Source organism: Neofelis nebulosa, chromosome 10 (assembly GCF_028018385.1).
Source record: "Neofelis nebulosa isolate mNeoNeb1 chromosome 10, mNeoNeb1.pri, whole genome shotgun sequence".
NCBI lineage: Eukaryota > Metazoa > Chordata > Mammalia > Carnivora > Felidae > Neofelis > Neofelis nebulosa.
This window is the reverse complement of record NC_080791.1, coordinates 62,240,508-62,268,151: the sequence shown is the minus strand read 5'-3', so window position 1 is coordinate 62,268,151 and position 27,644 is coordinate 62,240,508. Positions and strand designations below refer to the sequence as shown.

At 40.4% G+C, this 27,644-nt stretch overlaps 1 pseudogene; it reads right to left on the bottom strand.

Annotated features, from left to right (window-relative positions):
* LOC131487357 (E3 ubiquitin-protein ligase TRIM22-like) lies at positions 1-27,644 on the bottom strand (annotated as a pseudogene).

The following is a 27,644-nucleotide window of genomic DNA, read 5'->3' as shown; positions in this document are numbered from 1 at the left end:
GACTTGTCTATACCTTTATTCATAAAACTAGTAATACGTGAATTCATAACATAAAAAAATTGAAGACACTTCAAATATATCTCAACAGGAGATTAGATACATATATTGTGTATATTCATACGATGGAATGTTAATCAATAATAGAAGAGAACAAACCACTGATAAATAAAACAATATGAATAAAGAACAAAAATGTTATGTGAAAGAAAGTTTATCCAATGGAGTTTATACTGTATGATTCCATTCATAAGAAGATCCAAACAGGCAAAATTTAGATTGAACTTCAAATAGGGGAGGAATTCATTCTATCAAAACAACGTCCCATAGAAAACTTCAAATCATATGGGTGGTGGGATATAGGGAGGGAAGCAGGGAACAAGAATCTGAAGTCACTGTAAAATATTCAAAAACAGTCAGAAACCAAAAGGGAGTATGCCCTTAGTAAAAAGGAAATAACATTGGGTGAGTTTCCTGGTTTTGTATCTTTTCAGCTGAGAACAGACCCCAGTCAGCACAAAGTTACACAATTAAAACTTGTAGAGAAGCTCAATTTTGTTGACTAGAAAAGTAATTTAGAAAAGAAAATGCAAGTTTACCACATACACCGGAAAGTGAAGAGAAATACCCACAATAGAAAGAGTTTGAAAATTCTACATATAAATACTGCCAACATCTCTAAAGTACACGTTTGAGGAAGACTCTATACAATTCAAGTAAAACTATAAGACCTGAAGAGGTAGTTTAGCTGCTACTTACTGCCGAGAAGACACATGGAATTTGACATCAGCCAAGTAAACTGCCTGAAAAAAAATTTAATTCAGAAAACTGTAACAGAATCCAGACATTTTTGCAACATATCTTTCACAATTTCCAGAGTACATTATACAATCTAAAATCACTAGACATATTTAAACATGACCCATGTTTTAAAAAAAAAGAAAAAGACAGTCGTGGAGATTGACTCCAAGATGAGCCAGATGTTTGTTAGTGGACACAGACTTCAAAGCAACTGCCTTAACTATAGTCAAAGACAAAGGGATAAATATGTTTCTAATGAATGCACAAGTAGGAAATCTCAGCAGAAAATAAAAATTATTTTAAAATAATGAAAACTCTGAAACTATAAAAACAATAACTGAAACTTTAAAACCACTATATGGGCTAAAAGAATGATTAGAGATGAGAGAAGAAAGAGTAAAGGAACTTGAGGATAGATTAATAATAATTATCCAAGAAGGAAAATAGTATCCAACTTGAAAAGCATATTTTAAAAACTGAAGTAAAAAAAAGAAGAGAACAGAATCTCAGTGCCTTGTGGAACAAAATAAAAGGAATAATATACATTTAATTGGGATTCCGGAATTAGAACAAAAGGAAAACAATACATATCTGAAAAATATTTAAAGAGATATTAGCCAAAAAAGCCCTGATTTTATGAAAGACATAGACCTGATTAGAATAAATACAAAGAAAATCAGTTTCAAGCATATTATAGTCAAAATTCTGAGAAAAATTTGACAGCAGCCAGACGAAGCAGCACAGTAAATACAGTGAGATGATTGTTGGCCTCTATTTAGAGACATCAAAGACCAGAAGGGAGTGGAATGATATTTTTTTAATTGAAGAAAAAAAAAATATATATATATATATATCTGTCCACACTTCTGTATGAAGTGAAAATATTCTTAATAAAGGCAAATGAAGACATTTTATCAGATCAACAAAAACCACAACTATTTTTTATAGCCCAAAGTTGAGAAAAAAAGGGAAGTGTTTTGTTTTGTTTTGCTTTTTTAATTTCTTATCCCAGGGGCACCTGGGTGTCTCAGTCAGTTAAGCGTTCTGACTCTTTGATTTCAGCTCAGGTCATGATCTCACAGTTTGTGAGACTGAGCCCCACGAAGCGCCCTGCACTGGCAGCGTGCTTGGGATTCTGTCTCTCTCTCTCTTTCTTGACCCCTACCCCACTTGCATGCACTCTCTCTCTAAAAATAAATAAACAGTTAAAAAAGAAAATAAAATTATAAAATAAATTTTAAAAACTATTTAAAAAAATTCTTGTACTATACCTAATGAAGGTAGACAGAAACAAGGAGACTAAGATATATCTGTACTTAGCCGTGCATGAGTTTCTTAGTGAACAGGAAGTCCTGGGACCATCGAGAACAAAGTGAGGGCACAGGTGCCCCTTGTGTCATCAGTTCATTCTAGTTTTGCTAGACTATATTAAACACCAAAAATATTTTATTTTATTTTATTTTATTTTATTTTATTTTATTTGTTTAAGTTTATTTATTTTGAAAGAGGGAATGAGAGAGAGAGAGAGAGACCACATGCACATGAGTGTAAGAGCAGGGCAGGGGCAGAGAGAGAGGGAGAGAAAAAATCCCAAGCAGGCTCTCTGCTGTCAGAACAGAGTCCGACACAGGGCTCAATCCCAGGAACTGTGAGTTCATGACCTGAGCTGATATCAAGAGTCAGAGGCCTAACCAACTAAGCGACCCAGGCCCCCCTGTTACACATTAAATATAAATGTTATAAAATTGTATAAGTTTGTTGAAGATGACCGCTCAGCATAATGGCATGTTTGATAGAAAGAAAAATAACATTTATTTATCTGCTATGAGGATTTGTTTTCTCCATACCTTGAAAACAATATGGGTTATTGCTTTCCAATATTCTCAAAAACAAGTGAAAATACTTAGAGTCTATGAATGTACCTGTAGGGTTTTAGTAGCAAAGCACCTCTCAGTAAAAAAATGAAGCCACACTTACCACCCCCAACCTACTAGATGAGAGTCACCAGAGCTGAGGATGGAGGGGAGAGAGAGATAGGACAGAGAGAATGGCAGAGGGGAAGGGGCTTAGGCCTTTGGAGATTAAAAACAGATTTGGGGTTGGACAATTTAGAGAGATTAGGGGTCTGGATCAATTAGATTGTGCAGTATTATCCTTGAGCAAAAAGGAAACCATTGGAATCCCAAAACCATGGGGCAGTCCGTGTGCCAGTCTTCCAATAACAGCATCACAGATCAGCACATTGAGAGATGTCTGATCACTTCTGGTGATGGTTCTAGGTACATTGTCGGTGGATAATCCTGAGAGCTGAAGCCTTCTTATGCACTGAGATTCTCCTGAGCCCACCCAGACTTCCCACTGTGGTCACCCACCTTATTCATTAATGTCCCAGCAAAGTCCTAAATATCCAGAAACACGAATAGTGTAATTACCACTCAAAATTCAGAGGTAGTGGGGAGGGAAAAGCCCCAGAACAGATACCTGGTCTCTGAGAGTGTCTGCAGCTCCGATGTACTAGGGAGGACTAAACAATCAGGCATCAGAGTAGCTGATTAAATTCAGCAAGCCAAAATGAAAGTAACAGTGAAGCCTTTAAACATTTACTACAGGGGCATGTGGGTGGTTCTGTCAGTTACCACTTCAGCTCAGGTCATGGTCTCACCTTTCATGAGTTCCAGCTCCTAATGGGACATCTCTGCTGTCAGCACAGATCCCACTTCAGATCCTCTGCTCCTCTCTGCCCCTTCCCTGCTCATGTTCTCTCTCTCTCTCTCAAGAATAAACAAAACATTAAAAATAAAAAGGATAAACATTTACTACAGTAGCATGAGGAAGAGGCTGGAACAGGGGAAAGTGCTGTATAAATAACAGAAATGAAACCGGTGAATTGCCAAAGTAGTAATTAGTAACGCACACACCAGAAAATACAGTTTGCAAACCAAGAGCACTCAGCCGAAAACACGGTATGAGGTGTGGGAGTATATAAAGCAGCTCATGTAGTGAGAAGGCAGTGATTGTTTATTCTTCACAATGATTGGTTATAATATTAGACTTTTCTTCAATGTTTATTTTTGAGAGAGAGAGAGAGAGAGAGAGCATGAGCAGAGGAGGGGCAAAGAGAGAGGGAGACACCGAATCTGAAGCAGGCTCCAGGCTCTGAGCTGTCAACACAGAGCCCGATGAGGGGCTCCAACTCATGAATCTCGAAATCATGACCTGAGCCTAAGTTGGCTGCTTAAGCAACTGAGCCACCCAGGTGCCCCAATATTAGAATTTTCTTATAAATGATAGGGAATTGGTCAGTGGTTACCTGATATCAACCTTGGGAAACAGTTCAAGTTTTGCTTCTGATTTCCAAAGACACAAGCAAGAAATGACCCAGGTCAAGGTAGCCTTGCAAAATAAGTTAAATTAAACTTTATATATGACTAAACTGGTTTGTCTGCTTAGGAAAAGGCTGAGTGTCTGTTTATTATTGATTTTAACAGTGCCAACTTCCTTATTAGGTCTCCCCCTGTGGAAGAGTGCACAAGCTGAGGGTCAGATAGACCAGCACAGACCTGGGGGTTGTCTCATTGCCAAGGGAACCCTGAAAAAAAGGTTCCTACAGTTTTGTGAACCCTGGGGTCTGAAGGAGTTTGAGGAAGGAGGGCTAAGAGTGGAAAAGTATTGAGTGTTCAGCCAGAGTACAGTATCTTCCAGGTTTCCAAATAAGGACACCTCCAAGCAAAGGCTTCCGGGCTAGCAGTATAGGTGTGCACCAAAAGCATGGCCTGCCGGGGAGGCGGGGGGCCTGGATCCTTGACCGCCACTCCCTTCCAAGACTGCCATGCATGGCTGGTACCAAGTCTGGTGTGGGAGGAGGTTTTTGCCCTGTGACGTCCAGCCTTTGAAGTAAAGCTTTTGTCACTGCCAGTAGAGGGGCCTAAGAAATTACACATAGGATTTCAGCCTAGAGCTAAAATCCTCAATTTCATTCCCTGACTTTTCAGGACCTAAGCTGGAAACAGACGACATTATCATGAACTCTAATGGGTGAGACTTTGAGGAGTTATGTCAGAACTGGGTAATGAGTCTGACGCAACAGCAGACCAGGCAATGATCAAGATTATTCTGAGGAGGATGAAACCTGTCTGAAGAACTGAATATAACCATGAGTCTTCAGTTACCAAGTCAGAAAAAGAGGTTCCATACCCAGTAGGTCTTCCTTTAAAGAGCTAGAAAGCTTCCCCCTTAAGTTCCTTTTTATTTTAAATGTTTATTTATTTATTTTGATAGAGACAGAGCACAAGCCAGGGAGGGGCAGAGAGAGAGGGAGAGAGCAAGCTCCACACTGTCAGTGCAGAGGCGGACACGGGGCTTGAACTCACAAACTGTGAGATCATGACCTGTGCCTAAATCAAGAGTTGGATGCTTAACCAACTGCACCACTGAGGTGTGAACCCCCCACACTAAGTTTCTATATGGATCTTATCTGGTCCAAGACATTGATTCAAGCACAGCACAGGTTTGGCCACAGTACAGCTGAAGGCTACCCTGAAGCTTTCAGAGGAGCTGAGGCAGTGTCAGGATAGTCAGGGTTCACATGCAAGAAGGATAATCCCAGGGGGCAAATGTGGTCTCCCTAAAAACAGGGTTTACAATGTGAGGGCACCCCAAGGGGACAGATACTAATCTGGCTGCAGACTAACAGAGCTCCTGCCCTGGGGTTCCCAGTCCAGACAGAATAATTCACTTTAGTCCTTGGTTTCAGAACTACCACAGATGGTTCGTTTCAGTCTTATTTGTGTGTGATATCAGTTTATCAGCCTGGTGATGTGAATGACATCTCTGTGTGGTCTGTTGGGATCTGGGAACTGCGGGATCAGTAGTCAGTCTGGATCCAAAGCACTTACAGCAGCTCAGAAAGGCAACACCCCAAGGTTTTAGTTCAAGAAGAAGGAGAAGCTTCCAGGGCTGGTTCTAAAAGACCTGAAAGACCACTGATGTTTTTCCTTTTCCCCCTTCCCCATGCCTCCCGAGGTACCAGAGTGTTACGATTCTTTTCTGTTTTTTGTTATTCATTTTCCCATGTTGTTATCAGTATGTCTCTTTTACGTTTTTTAATTCTGTATTTTCATCTAAACCTTTTAGTCTGGAAGGACTATATGCAGGAAGGGCAAAAGCATTTCTATAGGAAAACATTTTTGTACAACTTAATCAGAAAGACACATCATGTTGAAGAATTGGTTAGCACAAAAATCTTGGATCTCTCATCCCTTGCTGTGATGTTAATCTCTGACCTATTTGAATCTTTAGAAAGGGGTTGATGGGTGTCTGGATGGCTCAGTCAGTTAAGCTTCTGACTCTTAACTTTGGCTCAGGTCATGGTCTCACAGTTCATGAGTTTGAGCCTCATGTCAGGCTCTGCTCTCTCTCAAAACAAATAAATTTTAGAAAGGGGTTGAAGGGATTAGAAAGCCTTTGCAAGGTCCTCCACAAATATTGAAATGTCAAAGTTATAAAAGACAGATGTACAATTGAAGGAAGGGAGCAGACATCCTGATCAAACATGAGGCACAAGTGAGAATTGTCTTTTAGGGCAATCGCTGCTTTGAGAACCCGGATTGTTTGTCTGAGATGTGTGGTCCAGGCTGGGGTTGTCTTATCTCTTCATCAGCTGCAAAATTCCATCCAGTAATTGTTCATTAAAATACTCAGTTTCCTTTGTGGCTTGAGTGTGGCATGAAGCATGAAGAGTCCACCATGTGTCCCATGATTAGGTCCACTGATTTGTAGCTTGGGCTGCTAATCCAGGGCCATTATCAGAGGCAAAGTGCTCAGGAAACCTAACAGGAAACAAATATGGCCTTGTAGGGCCTGGATACCATGGCTTGAGTCAGTGGAATGCATGGGAGTGCTAGGACAAATACAAAGAAAATGTCAACTGTAGACAGGGTTGAGTGAGAGCTCTGATGGGACAAGGGGTTTGATGTTAGGCAGGATGTTCTACCAGCCAAGAATATATTTGGTCCTTGGGCAATTTGGGGATTCTGTCCTTGGGCAGTGATTTTAGCCTTGACCAGAGTCACAGACAAGCTTTTTATACTATTTCAGTATTTGTTGCTGACAGTGGCAGTCTGTGCATGTAGGCTTTTTCTAGATTTTCCAAGGCCATCCTCACCTGAATTCAAGAGAAGATTGGTCACAAACCTGTTTGCTTTGGGGTAGAAGACACTTTAGTCTCCACATTTAGTTGACAATCATGGTCTGCTCATTGATTGTTTCCTTGACCAAGTGTAGGTCCTCTCTGCTGAGCATCCACATGGATCACAAACACTTATTAGGAGCTAATTTTTCTCCAACTGTTCCATCTCCACAGGGAAACTTGTTTTATATGCCAGGCTCAGGTTCTCTAGCAGGCCAATCAAATAGCCAGGCCATTTACTATTGCCCAGGAATCATGTTGGCTTACAGTCCTCCACATGCCCCACAAAATATCCCTAACATGGCTCAGGGGCAAAGACTAGCAAAGGTGCACACAGACAATTTAACAATATCAATAATACCTTCAGCAGTGGGGGGCATCACAGTAGAAGTTTGTAGGGGCCCAGAGACACCTACCCATTGTCAGGTTTGGGCAAAGGCCTGGGTGCTGACAAAGATTCTCTCCTGAACTGAACTCAGGCCCCTTAGTATCCCATCTAGTAACCTCTGACCCTGTTCCTTGGCTCTAAATCCCCACTTTTTTTATTATACTCAGAGTTGAGCCAATCTCTCTCTCCCACTACAAAACCCCATTGTAGCAGCCCCCCTAGAATAAAGTCCTCCTTACCTTACATCTTTAACAAGTGCCCTGAATAGTTTTTTCTTTAAATGGTGGTGGCTTCAGACCCCAAATCAGAGCATAGTGTCTGTTTTTTCTTCATTTGGTGCCAGGGATTAAGGGATCACAGTAACCAGTGCATGGATGTATAAAATGCCTAAAAAGTGCAATTCTCTTTAATCTTCTCATTGAACTCTAACGTTGGCAAAGAGCATCTGGTCCCTACTAGAGACAGAGGGATCCGCTTAATTCCTAGTCTTGTTTTTTTTTTTTTAACGTTTTATTTATTTTTGAGACAGGGAGAGACAGAGCATGAACAGGGGAGGGTCAGAGAGAGGGAGACACAGAATCTGAAACAGGCTCCAGGCTCTGAACTGTCAGCACAGAGCCCGACGCGGGGCTCGAACTCACGGAAGGCGAGATCATGACCTGAGCCGAAGTTGGCCGCTTAACCAACTGAGCCACCCAGGCGCCCCCCTAGTCTTCTTTATATCTGAAAACAGTTTAGGTCGGGCCACTTCCCTGCTCTCATCTATATGTCAGCTGGCACCTTGAGCATACTCCGGTGAGACCCTAAAGGAGAGAACCCAGAAAAACTTTACCCAGACTCCTGATCCACAGAAACCATGACATAATAATTGTGTGTTCTTTTAAGCCTAAAATTTAAACCTAACACTAAATTTGTGATAGTTTGTTACATAGCAGGAGAAAATAAATACAATTTCATATAGTCTATTAAGTTAAAGAGGCTATTACAATTACAGGAGATGATGAGAATGAAGTAATTTTTACAATAATGTAGTATTTACTTAACTGGATAGAAAAAAATTTTAAACACTGATTCTTTACTCAAATTATCCTATTTCTTGAAAGCAAAGTTAATGATTTTAAAATGAATGGATGTGCTTTCTTAAAATCATTTATTTCAAGTCAGAAAATAAACCAATAAAAAGCATCAATAGACACACTCTGGGTCAATGCTTATGTGCTAGAAAACAGCAGGTTGTTACAACTAACCTATTATTTAATTTCCACAACATCCCCATCAGGTAAGTTTTATTATTTTTATTTGTTTTATACACGAAAAATTGAATCTGATAAAAATTAGTTAATGTGATAAGGGCCACAAAGGGATAATATCATTACACAAAATTTGGTCTGTTTTCAGAGTCCAGCTTTGTAACTGTCCAATTATAGTGTTCACCGTCTACACTAAAAGGTGGGGACATTTTCTTCATGTCATCCGCAGTAGCATGGTGGCCATGAAGCATCTCAGCATAATATTATCTATGACCTACTACTGTCTCATTTGGGCTATATGGATTGAGCATATCAAATTGAATTTCATGGCACCTAAGGTTTGCCCTAAGATGGCCAGGCTCCTCCTGCAGGCAGCATTTCCTGGCTCTCCTTCCTTCCCCATATCCTTGGGAGTCAAGTTGCTGCCTTCTCTGTGGTGTGGTGCAGAGGACAGCACACAGGTGTGGGAGTAGCACACAGCTGGTACTATTCCTGCCTCTCTCACTCATTAACCTTGAAACCTTAGGAAAAAATTCTAACAGCTTACAAACTTCTAGAATTTTTTTCTTCTGTTTGTAAACCCTTTTAATCTCCTGATATAAATTTCTTCCTCTTAGGATATTTGTAAAGACTAACCAGAATGATGTTAATATATATTCACGTATTTATACAAATGGTTACAGGTATATATACCCATAGGTGTACATGCGTGTGTATGCATGTGTGTATATAGACAGATATATAAATATTGATCCCGCGCCAGACACTTTCATTTTCATCCAGCATGGCCAAGGTATGCATCTTTCTCTAAAGTCCTGTGAATCTTGATTCAAATTTTGTACAGTGGCATAGTCTGCTCTATTTTATAATGCATGCTTCTCAACGAGCAATCTGTGTCTTCACTATCCTAGGTAGTTCTATTCTTCATTTCATATTCTGACAAAGAAGAGGAAGAAGAAGAAAAAGAAGCAGAAGAAGGAGGAGGGAGAGGGAGGAAGAGAAAGAGGAGGAGGAAGAAGGAGGGGGGAGGAGATGGGGAGTGGGAAGAGAGGGGAGAGGAGGAGGAGGAGGAGAAGGAGAAGAAGAGTGCATAGGGTGGTAAATGCAGAGGTATACTCAGATGTTTCACCACAAGGACAAGGACTGAACACCAGAAGGCTGTCTTTCATCAGCACAGCTGAGCCTAGACATGACCCTCTCTACACGACACAACATGAAAACTCATATTGTCTGCGGTGGAGTTTTGGAATCTGGGAAAAGAGACTTCAGTGAGCCAATTATCATTTTATTAAAGCAAAACTAAACCAGAACAAAACAAAAAATTGTTCCTCATTAATACAGCTTATATTTTTTCAGCAATAACAAATGTTCACTCTTTCATGTAAGAATCTTAGATAAGTGCTTCACATCTAATAAAATTTGGTTTCTCAAAGTGACCCTAGGAAGTAGGTACAATCTTTAATATGAATTTTTATTTTAGGAAAATGAGACCAAGAGGTGCTAAGTAACTTGTTCAAGTTTACACAACTTGTAAGTAAAGACATGAGATTTGACCTCAGAAACTCTGAGCACCAAAAACCCACTCTTGGTAAATATTTTATTTGTGCACTTCTGCTTTAACTCCGTCATATAAAGGGGTGCCATTGTAAAGCAACACACTCTGAAGGATTCACAACCAAATGACAGATTCCTATGCACTGTCTTAAGTCCTATGTATAGGGGTAGAATTGATAAGTTTTCCTTGTTAATTCCATTAAACAGCAGAGGGAATGAGGAAAAGAGATGTCAGATGTGGTACAGCAATACTGGTCTTTCTACAGAAAGGATTACATGTGTTCCCTTTGCAAATAAGCATCCTCTCCTCATAATAAACAAAAACGAATAAGAAAAAAATATTATATTATTTCCTAGTGAGAACAAAATATTATGTAGAAAAAGGTTAAAGCTTTCGCTGCATGGCAAAGACATGCAAAAGACTGTTGAGTTGACTTGTGTTCCCCTTAAGTTCATATGTTACAATCCTAACCCCCAATATTTCAGAGTGTGATCTTTTGGAGAGAGGGTCTCCAAATCACAGGGGTGATTAAGTCAAATGATGTAATTAGGATGGGCCCTGCTCCAATCTGATTAGTGTCCTTAGAAAAGGGGAGATTTAGACACAGAGGCATGCAACAGTAGGAAGGTGATATGAATAGACACAGAGAGAAGACAGCCACCTACAATGCAAGGAACAGACCCTTCCCTCACAGCCCTCAGAAAAAAGCCAACTTTGCTGACACCTTGGTGTTAGACTTCCAGCCTCCAGAACTGTGAGACAAGAAATTTCTGTTGTTTAAGCCACCCACTCTGTGGTACTTTGTTACAGCCGTGCTAGCAGACTCTTCCAAAGACATTCTAAAATAAAAGATGGAGAAAAGAAGGAAGAGGTTTCAGAATGGTGCAGATGAGCTCAAGTATAGGAGATGAGCCCCAAGGACAAGGACCACTACACAAAAGTGAGGGGGGGGGGCGGCAAGAAGGTTCAGGAGTTTGGTGGGCACAGGATGATGGAGGCTGGACAATTCCAAGTATTAAAATATGGATAAGTAGTCTGAAAAAACTGACATCTAGAAAACTGGTAGACGAGTGACCCATGGTTTGTGATATTGAAAAATGGAACAATGCCTGCTTCATAGTCTAGGAAAACCCCAATACGGGGAGGGACAGTCATGCAGAGTCAAGACCTTGGGATCAAAGGTGGAAGACTCCTCAAAAACCTTATAACTAGATTCGTTCTGTAACCCAATAACCCAGTAGCCAAATTGAGGTTTGTATCTGGAGTAAACATCTGGAAGATATACATTCAGGTCAAAAACAAACCCAGAAATCCCTTTTCTCTTGGGGCTTCTTGCTTTACTGTGCACCCCCAGGATCCAGGCGATCTTCTCAGACACATCTACTTCCCAGTGATACCTCCCTTAGGAGAAATGCTGGCAACCTAAGACATCAAAAAGAGAGAAACTACATAGATGTATATTTTGAAGAGAGAAATCTTGTATGCCTTTTACCTGTCTTTTATCTGCAGAAATGGTAATATTCAAAATAGCATTGACTGGCTTCAGCATCACGTCCACTGCGGGAAAAATGACAGGGTTGGGTGAAGGATACAGAGCAGGTGTGTCTTGTGACATTTGAGGTGGAACATCAGGAACTGACTGGGAGGAACTCATGTTGATGGGTCAGAGATGAGTAGCACACTTAAGAACTGTTGTATGCATGCATGTTTGGGGAGGAGCACATGAAGCTAAGATCATGGGACCTGATAGTAACCACAACTTCTAAAAGGGATCAGAACATGGCAGTTTGAAGAACCTGTAACTCCTTCTTACCCCAGTAGCGTTGAACCTCTGTCAGCTCTGAAATGACAAAAGTTTCAATGATGTTGTTAAAAGCAAAGGGATCAAACCCTGATACTTGGCTTCTCACTAGAATGGAGGCACGAGGCCCTGTGTGGCTATCAACTGGTGAATGAAATGATGAATCAGACACCTTGACCATTCCCCCTTAGATATGATCTCATCTTCCACACAATATATCTATCTCCGCTTGTCAGGCCTACATCCTCTCTTTTATCCTCATCTAGAAACCACATCCTCTTCCCCATTTTGCCCCAATACTACAACAATTTGACACCCACACTCTTCCTCTGACTCTCCTTACCTTTAAACACTTGCAGCGTCCCTTTCAGATCTGGAATTTGGTATGCACTCTTCGGTTTCTTGGAAACAATGTTTGGCCTCTTCAAAATCCAGCTCTCACTCCTAGAGAAGACAAAATTGGTCACCCCACATGTCTGACCTCTGCAAGACCACTGCTTCTCCCACTTTTCACTCCACTGATGTACTTGAATCCTCTCCACTGAAGGACCTGAGGAGGGGAACGGGGAGAGACCTGATGCTGCAACCAGAAAAAATATCTGCTCACATCTACCTTTCCATTTGCCCTCTGTGTGATCTTCAGAAGGGGTCTTCACCTCAATGAAGCTCATGTTCTTCCTTCTAAAATGGCGAAACTAACCCCATACTCTCTACCTCTTAAAATAATAAAGCTATATAAAATAATGATGCATTTAACAGGTATTTGATGCCTCTAAAAAAAATCAAGTATTTGATACATGAAGAAGTCACTGCCACCCTAGGGATTCCACCAGGGAGAGGCCAGAGATGTGAGTTCCCAGACAGGTGGTCAGTAAAGAAGCTCCAGAACCTGGCTACAGAGGGATTTAGGTTATCAAGTATGGAGCTCTATGTTAAGAGTCTGAAGGGTCTCCAAAGCCTGGTATCCCAGTACAGATGTTTAGAGAATAACATTTGAGGTTACATTCTCTGGAGAAACATTATGCACATGTGGAAAAGGAGAAGTTATGACAACCAAATGAATAGTGGTTTGAATTTCATGTATTTGGGAAGACCTTGAAGCTGCCATGTGGGTAGGCCACTTTAGACACAAAAAGGCCACATTTTCTATAAGATACTAAAGTGTGTAACCAAGTAGAAATTAATTATTGGCACCAGGACCAAAGCCACTGTTCCCCAAGACAGGGGTTGGGTTTTTTTGTTTGTTTTGTTTTTTTGTTTTTTTGTTTTTTTCCGAAGCCCCAGTGAAACCACTAGAAAGAGCTTGTTTCTTCTATTTTCAGGAAGAAAAATAAATGAAAGGAGCTGCCTTTGTGGAAAACTTGGGGGTCTGGAAGATAGAGGATAGGATCCTCCCTGAAATAAGACAGGTACCTATGAAATATGGAAACAAGCTGAAGCAGAGACTAAGGTTTGACTAAAATTAGTGAAATCATGCTCTTACTGGCCCTAACTCTGTGACCTCCCACCACCCAAATTCCGTTGAAAACTTTCACCTGTGATCAAAAATTTAAAATGATATAATTTCCCAATTCCCCAGCTCTGTGGGTTTTTTTTTTAATTTCTTATTCATCCCAAGATAACTCTCATGGCTATAATTCTATCTTCACATAAAAAAGGACCATACCTGGTCTCCCACACATACCTTCTCATGACATTAATCAAATCCTGGAGAAGAGAGAAAACATGAGTCAAGTACAGGATTGGTATACTTAGAAAATAAAAATGGATAGTTAAATTTTCATTTTAAGTAAAAATATACTTTAGCTTAAGCAAGACTCCTGCAATATTTAGGATATCCTTCTACTAAAACAATGATTTATAATTTATCTGAAATTCAAATTTAATTATGCATCCTGGATTTGATCTGACAATCCTCCAAGGAGCTATAAGCCCTCCTACCTTAAAAAGTTTTATCCTCCTTAACCCTCTAACATCCCTTGCTAAGGTGTGAAAAAAGAGATGATCAGAATATGGAGGACAGAATATATGATAAGACCCAGATCAACCATCCTGAAGACTCATGTCAGGATGTTAGAAAGATGCTACCAGTGCTTGGAGATGGGATATATTTAAAAGAAGAGAAGAGGCTTGACATTTTTAAACAAATACGTACATGAGAAGACCTCATTAATTCATTATGCTTTTATTTATTCCAGAGACTGATAAAGGTGAAACACATATGTGCCAGACATCATTCCAGGCTCTGGAGAGTCAAAGACGAATAATCAATAATAATAGTTCTCCAAAAGTATACTTTCTTTTGCTGCGGGTACATGCAAACAAGCACTTCAAGTGAAATGTTTCTCTGGCTTTCTTTCACTCATTCTATATACCTCCTCTCCGTTACCTATAGGTAATCTCATCAATATTTGAGCATGAAATAAGCCAGAGGAACCAGAACCTGAGAAAGTCTAAAATGTAATTTACTAGTTGCCAACTGTTTATATTCCATTGCCCCAAATGATACCAATACATACTCAGTCACAGTCTTAGAAACTATAATATCTTACTCTGAATTTCAATATTGTATTGTCAATCCAGTCCATGGTCTCAAAATCTTTTAGCCATCTTTTTATTCCCATCATAGAACAGAAATGTACCAATATATTTGGTTTCCCTCTTTGCAGCCCAACCCCTTTTATACCAATGAAGACCTGGCCTTCAGTTGACTCTACATTTCGGATAAAGTTTTACTCTCTGAATTAGGCTTTTTCTTGTTATTGTATATGACAAAAACCCAAATAAAACTGGTTTAAATTTAAAAGAAAGATGAATAAATTCAGGGGCAGGTATAAATTTCGTCATAGGTGGTTTTTAAGTGAAAATATTGTCATCAGAACCTGTTATTCTCAAAATTCTAATTCTATTTTCTACTTGCAATATTGACTTTCTTTTTAGGCTCTGTGTGGCATCAACTTGAATCTCCTGGTTTAAATGATAATCCCTTATATACTACCTAGTGAAAAAGAGAATTTCTCTTTCCTAGTCATGACAGTAAGATTCAAAGGCATAAAAATCTTTGACCTGAATTGGGTCAGATGCATATGTGAAAATAATTACTGCATTATTGGTAAACATAAGAATCTGATATTCTGACTTACCTAGAATTTAGAGACACATCCCTAAAGCTACTGATTTTATCAACCCTAACCAACTACATAGACTGGGAGTAAGAATGATTCTTCAAAGAGTAATTCAAGAAGTTCTAGAAAGAAAGAAGAAAGAAAGAAAGAAAGAAAGAAAGAAAGAAAGAAAGAAAGAAAGAAAGAAAGAAAGAAAGAAAGAAAGAAAGAAAGAAAGAAAGAAAGAAAGAAAGAAAGAAAGAAAGAAAGAAAGAAAGAGGGAGGGAGGTAATTGAATTGAGGTTGGACAAACAAAAGTCCCATACAGTCCATCCCTTCACTGATTGCCATCTCCTCATTCTTTTTACCAAATTATTTCCCCCCAAAATGGCTCAAAATAATACAATGGTTACAATACTATTAAACATAGATGACTTGCATCACATATAAATTATAAATCAAGATGAATTAAAGATCTAGACTTGAGATATAAAACTATATAACTGTTAGAAGAAAACAAAGAGAAAAATATTCACAATATTAGATTTGGTAATGATTTCTTGGATATAACAACAACAACAAAAAGCACAAGGAATAAAAGAAAAACCGCTAAGTTGAACTACACCAAAGTTAAAAATTTCTATGCAGCAAAGAACACTATGAAGAGACAATGCACAAAAAGGTAGATGATATTTACAAATCATATATCTGATAAGGTATTAGTCACAGAATATACAACAAACTACAACAATGCAACAACAACAAAAAGCCAATTCAAAAAATGGGGAAAAAATTTGAATAGATACTTCTCCAAAGAAAATATACAAATGGACAATAAACCCATGAAAAGATGCACAACATTTTTGGTCTATATTAGGGAAATGAAAATCAAAACTACAAATATTGCACAGTCTAGTACTCAACAACAACAACAAGAAAATCAAATGTAAATAGAGATTTGTGTTATTTGACCAAACTTAATGAAGAGATGCCTTACAAATGGTAGATCATAGATAAGGGGAGCTTATAAAGAATCTTGTCTTCAAATTTTTTTGCACTACCTTTTATGAATTGCTAACAATGGCAATTTTCTTTGCCATTCTTTGAATTATCCCTCCAAGCTTTGAAATGATTGAGAGGGGGTATGGAGGGGCCCAAGAGCCTTTCAATGTCACCATAAGGAAGAAAATGAAGGAATCCAGCAGGGAAGGAAATTTACTCTCTGTTTCCCCTAAATCTCATCATGTAAACGCTCCAACCGAAGCCTTACCTGCAGCATGTCTTCTGAGGACCCCCATATCTGATGCTCAATGTGTGAGATGAGCCCTCTCAAGTACTGCCTCTGCCAGTCCAGCTAGTCTCTGGCCACTACCAAGTTATCCAACACATTTACTTTGTCTTCCTCCAGCTTTTGCAACACTCTCTTCTCCTCGCTGTCCAGGAGGCCTTTCATTTCATTAAACTCTTTCAGAATCCTTTGTCTCTCTCAGTCTGCATATGATTCTTTGGGGATGGGAAGAGAAAGAGGCAGTCAGTCTGTTTGGCCAAGGGCCTACTTTGTCTGGGCCTGGGAGCCAAGACAAGAATTATCTTCCTCAGGGACTTCTCAATGAGGTAGTGAGCAACTACTGAGAAAGCCATTTCCCCATGACTTTCCTTTGAGTTTCTTCCAAAGGAATATATTAAAGTCTACTTTACCAGGGCCCACCCTCAGACACAATATGACACCTGGATGAGGCTTGGCTTGCAGATATCTGTCCTGGATAATCATGCCACACTGTATAGTAAGCCCTCTTCCACCCACACCTCCTAAATAGAGAACACTGGGCTTTTCTCAATATGTTTTCTGGAAGTATTAGTGCCTCAAACTTGATGATGGATATGGAACATGGGATTCATTAGTCATTTTTACATGGCTTTCTCCTATGCCTTCACCTCCAAATATTTGGTTTTATTTGTGATATGTCTACCCTCTGGAACCCAATTCCAACAGGGGAGGAATGAAATGAGGACTAATCAAATATCTTCTGAACTCATTAATTGTGAGGTAACCAAGAGAAAGGGGCCTCCTTGTGACTGGACTAAGATGCTGCCTTGTTTCCTGCCTCAGAACTCCCTCAGGAAATATTTTCCTGCCTTCCAGGAATCTCTCTCCTCTCTGATGTCAACTTCAAGCTCTTCTACTTTCTGCTGCTCCTTCCTCAGCTTCTTTAGAGTTGCCTGGAGTTTCTCCTATGAGAAAAAGAATCACCAGAGTCAAGTTATGAGCTTTCTTAGCACCTGGATAGAAGGAAGAAATAAGACTCATCACAGAAGAGACTAGGTTACGGAAATGAAACTGATGATTAGAATCTACTATGTAGACAAAAATCTGAAGAGGTTAATGCATTCTTTATCCCTGTGTGCTGCAAGTTATCACCCCTTGATCAAGAGTAACCTGATTCTCTCTTTTCCTAGAGGAAGAAGTGATCCTGCAGCAAGGAAATTCCTTTCCTCTCATTGACAGCATTCTCCACATCCAACCAGCCATGTTCCCCAAAAACCCTTCTGCTCAAAGCGGCTATCAGATTTTATCTTGGGAAGCATTTCTCCATTCATCCAACTTCTCTTTGCTAAGGGTCTCTAATCTAGACTCATTCCTGATCAGATGAAAGAATGCACAGAAATATCCTTTAGGTCTCAGAAGCTGAGAAAAGGGTATGGAAAAGAGATTTCAGAGCTCAGTTTTATGATGGCAAGGGGAGGAAAATAGGCTTAAAAAGTGAAGAATTCATTTCAGGTATCATCCTGCCCCATCTTCTTTCACCCTTGAGCCTACCTGACATTCCTTGACCACCTTCTCTGTGAGGAATATATGATGACCGTGATGCTCCTGAGACACTGCAGTGTGCTGGCAACCAGCCTTCCCATGTTCCTTACAGAAGACACAGAGTGTTTTTCCATGATTCTCACAGAACTTTTTCTTCTGTGGGCTCCTATTTTCCCTGACTCTCTCCACAATGCCGGCCAGAGGGTGGTTAGGTCAGAGATTCTGAAGCTGATATTTGCACTGGCACACAGGACAGTTGCTCTCCCCTCCTTGGTGAGTCCCTGTTCTTTGCAGTGATGCAATCTCAGCAGAAGGTGTGGCCACAGTCCAGGCTCAGGGGCTCTGTCAGAAGCTCCAGGCAGATGGGGTAGGTCAACTCCCTCTTAAAGTTTACCTGTGCTAGAAAATCCATTGCAGCGCTCCCCTGGCTTCTTCCTTTCCTGACAACTGAGGCTCTTCTTGCTCACAGACTCCTGTAGGGCTGGAATGTTGAAGGGGACATGATAAGAAAGGCAGAAATAGAAAGGATACTGATTATGTAGAGATTTGGAATTGGGCAAAACATTAATATTCAATATAGAGAAGAAAATGGACAAAAGAAGTAGGTCAGTAGCAGAATGAAAAGCACTCTTTGTAATAATTTTAAACACATCACTCTCAGTTTATGTAGCATGATAAATTTCACCCCATCAGGGTAAGCTTGCTAGTTTGTCTTCTTCTACTCGTAGACAGACAAACTGAAGCCCTTCCTACCAAGAACCTTGTGCAACCCATAAGTTTTTCCGGTCTTTACTTGCCCATCCCAAAACACATCCTTCCTGTTAAATACACTAAACCCACTGTGGCCCCTGGGCTTTTGCACTGCTCTTCTCCTGAGTGGAGTGATCCCACTCGTGATATTTACATGACCTTTTTTAAAAAACAATTTTATCAAGTAATATTTCTATCAAATGCATTAATTTCAAGAGTACAATGCAATGATTCTAGTAAACTTATGGAACTGGATAACTAACACCACAGTCCAATTCTAGAACATTTCTATCACATGAAAACAAGCCTCATGCCATTAGTAGTCACCCCATTCTGAACTTGAGCCTTAGGAAATCATCAGTCTTGTGTTTTTATATTTTACAATCTTGTGTATTTATATTATAATGTATAATAAGAGTGGAATTATAATATATGATCTTTTGAGGCTGACTTCTTCACTTAGCATACTGGTTTTGAGCTTCATCCACCCTGCCTTTCTCTCCAGTTCCTCAATGTCAAAAGCACAAAAGTCACTGCTGCCTCAGAAACTTTGCACTTGTTTGTCTCTCTACATAGAATCACTCTTCTCCGACATCAGCATGACTCTTAGTTTTCATTCAGTCTCCTTTTATGCCTTCTCATCAGGACCTGCTTTGTTAACTTCTCTATAGCAAAACTGCTGATACTATCGTTTGCTGTACATTTGCTATATTTTTTATTTTTACTACATAATACAAAACATCTTTCTTTAAATATCTGCCTCTTCCTCCTAAAAAGTAACCCATAGATTTTTTTCACTGACGGATCCTCAGTACCTAGAACAGTACATCATACACAAGAACACAATATGTGATAAATATATTAAGTTAGAATCTCCTCATCTCTCCATAGATGATTAGATCTTTCTCATCAACTTTTCAGCTTTTTTTCCTTTTTTTAATGTTTATTTATTTATGTTTATTTATTTTTGAGACAGAGAGAGATAGAGTGCAAGTGGAGGAGGGGCAGAGAGAGAGGGAGACACAGAATCTGAAACAGGCTCCAGGCTCTGAGCTGTCAGCACAGAGCCCGATGCGGGGCTCAAACTCACTAACGTGAGATCATGACCTGAGCCGAAGTCGGACGCTTAACCAACTGAGCCACCCAGGCGCCCCAAATGTTTATTTATTTTTGAAAGAGAGAGAGAAGGAGAGAGAGGAAGAAAGTGCACTAGCAAGTGGGGGAGGGGCAGAGAGAGGAGGACAGGATTTGAAGCAGGCTCCATGCTGACAGCAGACAGCCTGCTGCGGGGCTCAGACTCATGAACTGTGAGATTATGACTTGAGCCAGTCAGACACTCAACCGACTGAGCCATCCAGGTACCCCTTAAGCTTTTCTTCCTATCTATTAGTAGTTCTCTAATAACTGAGAAGAATTTATCTCCTAACACACCTGTCCCACATAGAGCCTTCCCCATGCCCTCAAATTCGTTCCCCAGAGACACCTACAGAAACAGCAAGGATCACAATAGGGAGGTAATTTTGTCACTAATGGTTTTATAACCAATTACCATTTACAAGTCACTCTGACCTATTTATTCCTTATACAAGAATCCCTGAGAAATAAGAGCGTACATAGAATCTTTCTTCACATGTGTACATAGAATCACATGGCTTACAGATCATTCTATTTACAGACGTCATTCTATTATAAAAGATAGAGTTGAGTGGACATACAATCCTCAAGATCCTCTTTCAGAATTCTCTCCATTACTGCACAGATGTTAACAAAGACAAACAGAGCGAAAGGCTGTATGAACTAGACAGCTACACAGTGCTCTGGGGGTATAGGAATAGAGACCTCAAGACCAGATGGGTGGTCTGGGGAGTTTTGTATTTGTAGATGGAATTTCACCTTGACCTGGACATACAACAAGGAGGTCGATGGGCACAGAAAGGAATATGTTTTTAGGGAGGAAAGAACAGGTTCATATACTCCTAGGGTCACACACATGACAGAGACTCAGGAAACATAAATTCCAATGAGGCAACTGTTGGTCATGGGAAAGAAGAATCAATATATAATGAAGACCATAGATAGAAAGATAAAGTCTGTCCTGTTTCAAACACATTGAGTGCTATTATGGTTTGAATTATATTCCCCCAAAAGATGTCAAAGTCCTAGTCCCCAGTATGTGTAGATGTAACTTTACTTGGAAATAGTGTCTTTGTAGATGATCAAGTTAATGTGAAGTCATTATGACAGGCCTTAATTCAACATGACTGCATCTTCATAAAATGGGGAAATTTGGGGACACAGATGGACATGCACACATAGAGAAGGCCACGTAAAGACAAGAGCTGAGATCAGGGTGGTGCATCTACAGACCAGAGAACACCAAAGATTGCCAGAAAGCTATCAAAAGCAAGCAGAGACATGGAACAGATCCTCTGTCACCACCCATGGAAGGAACCGACCCTGCCAACAAGTTGATTTTGTACTTTTAGCTTCCAGCACTGTGAGAAAATGAATTTCACCTAAGCCAACCATTTGTGGTGCATCTTTTTATGGCAGCCCCAGAAAACTAATATAAGTGCTTATGTTTCCTTATTCATGTGTTTTTCTAATGTGTATTTATTTTGCATGCACTCAAGAGAGAGAGAGACTGGAAAGGAACAGAGAGAAAGGGAGACAGAGAATCCAAAGCAGGCTCCAGACTCTGAATTGTCAGCACAAAGCCTGACATGGGGCTCAAACCAACGAACTGTGAGATCATGACCTGAGCCAAAATCAGGCGCTTAACCGACTGAGCACTCAGGCGTCCCTATTTCGTGTATTCTTTATTCTATCATTGAAGAAGTGTTACACCATTGAAAGTCTCTCCACCTTAAACAGACAGACAGATACAGAGCCCAAATGTATACTCCCCTTGGAGATGGTACAAATATGGAGTTTTTACAGTAGGGTAAGGGCCAGCTAGATCCTAAGTTTCCTTATCTCCCTACATCCTGATTGTATGGAGGCTTTCTGTGTCTGCACAGATGAGAAAAATGAAAAGTGTCTCCACAATAAGGGAAGAAAGTCCTATGAGGAATGTAGACATCCTTGATCCTGCCCATGTTCCTGAGTAGAAGAGCCTCCTTCTTCTACCACCCCTTAGAGTCCAGGGTTTAATCTGCCCCACATTAATAACCCTGCCCCCAAGAGCTCAAGCTCTGAGGTCAACCTGTTTCAAAGTAGTCATTTTGTCACAGAAGTCCATGTCCATAAGGCTATGGCAGGCTCATCACTGTCTGTCACCATCGGTTCATCAGAAGGTCCTGTAAGCATTCTCTTCAAATTATGTCCCCACCAACTGAGTCTTTTACCTGTATTCCAGAAGTAGCTTTTTCACCAGTCTCCCTGAAACTGTCATCCATCTCAGGCAGTCTGCTCTCATCACTGTTCACATCCCAGCAGGAATGATTTTTTTTTTTTAAAGCATCCATCAATCTTGCCATTCCTCTGCTCAAACACATGTCATTCAGCTGGAGTCAGTCTTTATCATGGTCGAGTTAGGTTGACGTAACACATCCCTTCCTATGCCTCATCTTCTCAGCCCAGCTCCTACTCCTCCCCAGCTTACACTGGCTGGCTTATATGTGCCTTGCTCACTCTTAGCAAAAATCCATCCTCAATCCATCACTTCCTTGAAAACTCAGCTCAAAATCACCTCTCCACACTGAGACCTAGCCCGAAATCTGTTCTAAATTGCAAATCCTTTTATCAAGGCACAGCGTAGATACCTAGCCCTGTGGTGGGACTTCTTATCTACTAGTGCTCTTGTTTCTTTGTTTTCATATTTTCTCATACCGTGTTACTCTTTTACTGTTTACTTTCTCTCCATTCACCCAGAATATAATTTTTTGGAGATGCTTAATATCTACTGAATGTCCAGTAGATGTTAATACATTTTTTTTTCATCACAGCTATATGCTTTTGCCTTTGTGAATTTAATCAAAAATATTTTTTAAAATTTTAAACCCGTTTTCTCCCATCTATTGGACCCTGTGCTAGGCCTCTGAGTAAGCAATTAATATACACCAAATACGAACCTGGTCTAGATGTAAGACATAGAACAATGACTTCTGAAAAGTGATAGGAAAGGAAAGTGCACATCAAAATATTATATAATATAGAGATCAAGGTATAAGGTGTTCAGAGGTGAGATTAAGATGGAGTTCTTTCTGAAAAATTACCAACTCCTTTCCTTACTCTGAGCAGGGACAAAGGAGTTAGGAGTTGAGCTAAAAAGCAATGGAAAAGTGTGTCTAACAGGACAGAGTTCTGTCATGTTTTGTTTTTTTTTTAATTAACAAAAAATTTTTTTGAGAGAGAGAGAGCAAGCAGGGGAGGGGCAAAGAGAGAGGGAGACACGGAATCCAAAGCAGAATCCAGGCTCTGAGCAATCAGCACAGAGCCTGATGCAGATCTTGAACCCATGAACCATGAGATCATGACCTGAGCTGAAGTCAGATGTGTAACTGACTGAGCAACCCAGGTGCCCTAATGGAGGACAAGTTCTAAAGGAGAGGACTCCAGAGAGTCCTGAGGTGAGGGTAAGCTGTCCTCACTCAGAAGAGAACAAATTCCCTGTGGCTGGAGCCCCAGAGACAAGTGACCACACGGGAGCTGTAGAGATGAGCAGCAGATTGATCATCCAGTCTATCTCATCAGCCTGGCCAAAATTCTGGTGATTTATCAGGAATGTTGCAGACAATTTCCCAGAAGTTACAAGGACAAGAAGTATAAAATGATGGGTTTCAAGAGGTCTTATCCCTGGCACAGCCCCTAAGATCCCTTTCCCTCCCACAAGTCTAGATAAGGGTCGTCATCTCTGCCAACTCTCTCCAGGAACTTGGGCTTTTATGAATAGGGAAAACAGGGCTCCATCTCACAGGTTTCTCTGGAGGAAAAGAGGAAGGGATTTTCTGTTTCTGAAAAAAAAAGTTATTCTGGCTCACCTTGACAAAAAAAGTCAAAACTACAGAATAGAAAGAAGATGAGAGTAATTCAGCCTGGAGAAGTAATGATCCTTCAAAAAAAAAAAAAAAAAACAAGGTTCTTTGCATTCTCAAGCCTCCCTTCTTTAGTGGTCATGCCTCCCCCACACTCAATGCACCTCTCTTCTGCAGAAAACCTACAAGCTGGCTCTTTGGTGAATTCAGAGCAGCTTCAGAACCACAAATTGAATTCATCCAAACACACTCAATCGATTCCTCCCAAACTTACTGCCCTTTGCCTTCACAGACTGCCCCACACACCTTCAGGCTGAAGTGGAGAAGTCTTGACTCAGCAGAGATCAGATGCAGGTATGGTCAATAATTCACTCACCAAGTCAAAGCACTGGTCTCAGTGAGGGAGTTTCCCTCCAGGTGAGAAATGAAAGTCAAAATCTTAGAAGGGGAAATGAAACAAAGGAAGCAGAACAGAAACTTGTAAGATAGTAACAGTGGGAGGGCACCATGTGGGATACCAGGGAAGGGTATGTCCTAGGACTTGCACCAGCTAAGCACCCAATCACAACATTCTTATTCCTCCTCCAGCCTATTCCAGCAAGAATATCTGAGTAAGAAAAAAAATGTGAATTACAGTGATATAGCCTGAATATTCAGCATTTCAATTCAATCCTATAATTATTTGTTGAGCTTATCCTATATTCAGGCCCTAAGCAAGTCACAAAGGATAAAATAATGATCCAGAAAGTCTTGGCACCTGAGCTTTTGTAATGCAGAGGGTGATGGGAAAGATAATCAGTTATAAAGCTCTGTAAATATGAGCAGATCTAGTAAGCATTAGCAGCCATTATTGTAAATGGCAAAAATAAAATTTAAAAGTTTCTTTAGTGTGCGCCTATGGAAAAAATCTTTCCAAAATATCATTGAAACCATTTTCTGCTTCTTATCCAGGCAGGCCAAAAACAGAAGGTTTCCAAAAATTAATCATGGTAGAACTGAGTCAGTTCCTTGTTACCTAATGAGTAGGAAGCAGATGAGAACATGGAGTTTAACAGATGGTGCTATTCAAGTATAATCTTCGATGTGAGGGTAATCTGCCTGTGACATCTCTCACGCCATTGATTGCCAGAATTGATTCAGCTGATCTGGCTGGCTAGGCAGGTGTCCCCTTCCTCCCTCACCGCTCCATGTGTGTCCCTCCAGAAGCTACAGCTGCGAGCTCAGTGGAAGAGGATGACCTTCCCCTATAATAGAGGAGGGCCATTCTTTGGTTAAGGGGACACAAGTATCTGCCCTCTCCTGCTAGGACCTCCAAGCAAGCTCTCAAGTATAATCTTTTTTTTTTTAATGTTTGTTTGTTTATTTATTTATTTTTGAGAGAGAGGGAGTGAGCACAAGTGGGGAAGGGGCAGAGAGGCAGGGAGACAGAATGTGAAGTAGGTTCCAGGCTGTGAGCTGTCAGCACAGGGCCCAGCGCAGGGCTCAAACTCATGAACTGTGAGATCATGAGCTGAGCCAAAGTTGGTCGCTTAACCAACTGAGCCACCCAGGCGCCCCTCAAGTATAATCTTTTACTGAGTAACACACCTTCATAATTTTTCCACCATACCCCACTTCCTTTGGGAAAAATTTGGTCTTTTTTACACTATCAACCAAAGGCAGATCTGAAATATTTTATACTTTGTACACATAGTTTCGTGCTTTGTTGTCTATCTTGTTCTTGTTCAGATTACATGCCCTTCATGGGGCAACTGCATGATGGTGGAAGCTCCATCACGGGTCCCTGACTGGCAGACCTGGAGAGCACAGTAAGCTTCACACATTATATGATGTGAGGCATGTAGCATGACTCAGAAGCTGGTTTGTTGAACTAAGGCACAGATACTTTGTTATTGTCCATATCACACAGAAAAGTGAGCTAATCATGGCTTTTAAACACTGAATCAGGGGCACCTGGGTGGCTCAGTCGGTTGAGTGTCCAACTTCAGGTCATGATCTCAAGGTTCGTTGGGGGATTGAGTACCATATTGGGCTCTGTGCTGACAGCTCAGAGCCTGGCACCTGCTTTAGATTCTGCGTCCCTCTCTCTCTGCTCCTCCCCAACTCGTGCTCTGTCTCTCTCTCTCAAAAATAAGTAACCATTAAAAAAATAACCAAAAATATTAAAAATAAATAAACTCCTTGAATCACTTTTATCTATGAGGCAGGAACTGAAAATCACATAGGCATAATCACTAAGCCATACTGACAGTTTCACTTTCTTGGGTATGAAGTAAGTTTTTGCTAACAGCAAATAAATTTTATGATGCTTCTCAAGAACAATAATAATCATCTAAATTTTGTACACATTACATTTGGAGAGCTAGCATTTTTTATCACCTTTGTTATCATATGACACAATCAATGAGTATCCCTCCTCATGCAGCCCTGCACCAAACAACAATAAGTTCTATGAAGACAGGAAGGAAACTTTTCTATGTTGTTCCTTCTTGCCTCAGATCTATTACAAAGTGTTGCATACAGGGAGTGACATTTAAACAGAAAGATATGTAGTTACCCAGCCATAGATATAATTTTAGTTGCATTGAGTGTGCTGACGATAATCATGGTTCTGTTCATTTGTTCGTCTTGCAGTTAACACAATTGCTGTGCTGAATGTGAAGTTCTGGTATTAACATCTATATGAACTCCTTTGAAAAATGCTAACCAACAGGTTTTCTTATCTTCTCTGTGTCTTCCTAAGATTTACTCAGATACTTACCTCAACGCCTGTTGTTTAATCTTTCTGTACCAGTACACTTTAACCACGTTACTTCCTGTGGCTTGTGGTTTTTTCAGGCTGAGAACATGGGCCCAGAGTGAGAGATCTTTCATTTGTATCCCTCTGCAACAGGAGATACAGGAATTGGAGGGAGACACAGAGCCCTAAGGAGGATTTATTATTCCCTGCTCCTTGGGAGCATAGTAAACTGGAAAGTGGATCACAGCAATGTGGTTAGCATCAGAGATAGACTTTGAGTGGCAGGAGGACCATGACTCATTGAGCTTTCCTACCAACCCATGTTTCCTTGTACCTGGCATGCTCAGATTTCCTCACTGGTTTCTCCCATCTTAAATCTGATGTCTCAGGGGATGTTCCCAGGGCATCAGTGCCATCTTCCCACCCTCCCACCCTCTCTTGGGCCTCTGATTCCCTCCCACATCTTCCAGATAAGTTTTTTATTATCTCTTCTCAGACATGCTCAAAAACATCAGGTTCTCTATTAACTGTAATTTTCTTTTTTAAAAAAAAATAACAATCATTTATTATCTCACAATTTCTGCAGATCAGAAATTCAGGTACTGCTTAGCTCAGGGTCTCATAAGAGTGCAATGAAGGTATTGGTCAGGCTGCCTTCTCATTTGGTTCTTGGGTTCTTCTCTCAGTCTCAATCCTATAACTGGGAGAATTCAGTTCCTGTCCTTTATAGTTAACTGTAATTTTCAAATGATAGATTGATCCAAGGTTTTATAGCCCAAAGCTGCCCCATCAAAACTTCCTCAGATATGCATCATGGGTACTGGGATCTGTGTTTTGGAAGAAAGGGAGTTCTTGAAAGCTGAAGAGAAGGGATCCTGATTTAAAAGTCAGCTTTTAGACTCCCCCTACTGCCAAACATCACTTTCTTCACATTCCAGAAGCTCTTGTATTTCATACAATCTTCTCACACAAAGTCTAGAGGGAACCCATTAGTCATCTGGGGCCCAGGATGTGGGATCAGATCAGAGATTCACAGGGAATAAAAGGATGGATATGGGACTTGTGGGAGGCAAGAGAAAGGAGAGTATTAGAGAGACAAGAGGCCCTTGGATAAAGGAACTCCTCTCCTTCAGTCCTCACAATTGTCTCACCTTTACCTTGACCCTGTTCACACCCCAAAAACAAACCCACACACACACCCACACACACACACACACACACACACACACACAAAGCCCTGCACTCCCCTCCAATAGTCAGCAAGATATACAAAGCAAAAATAGACT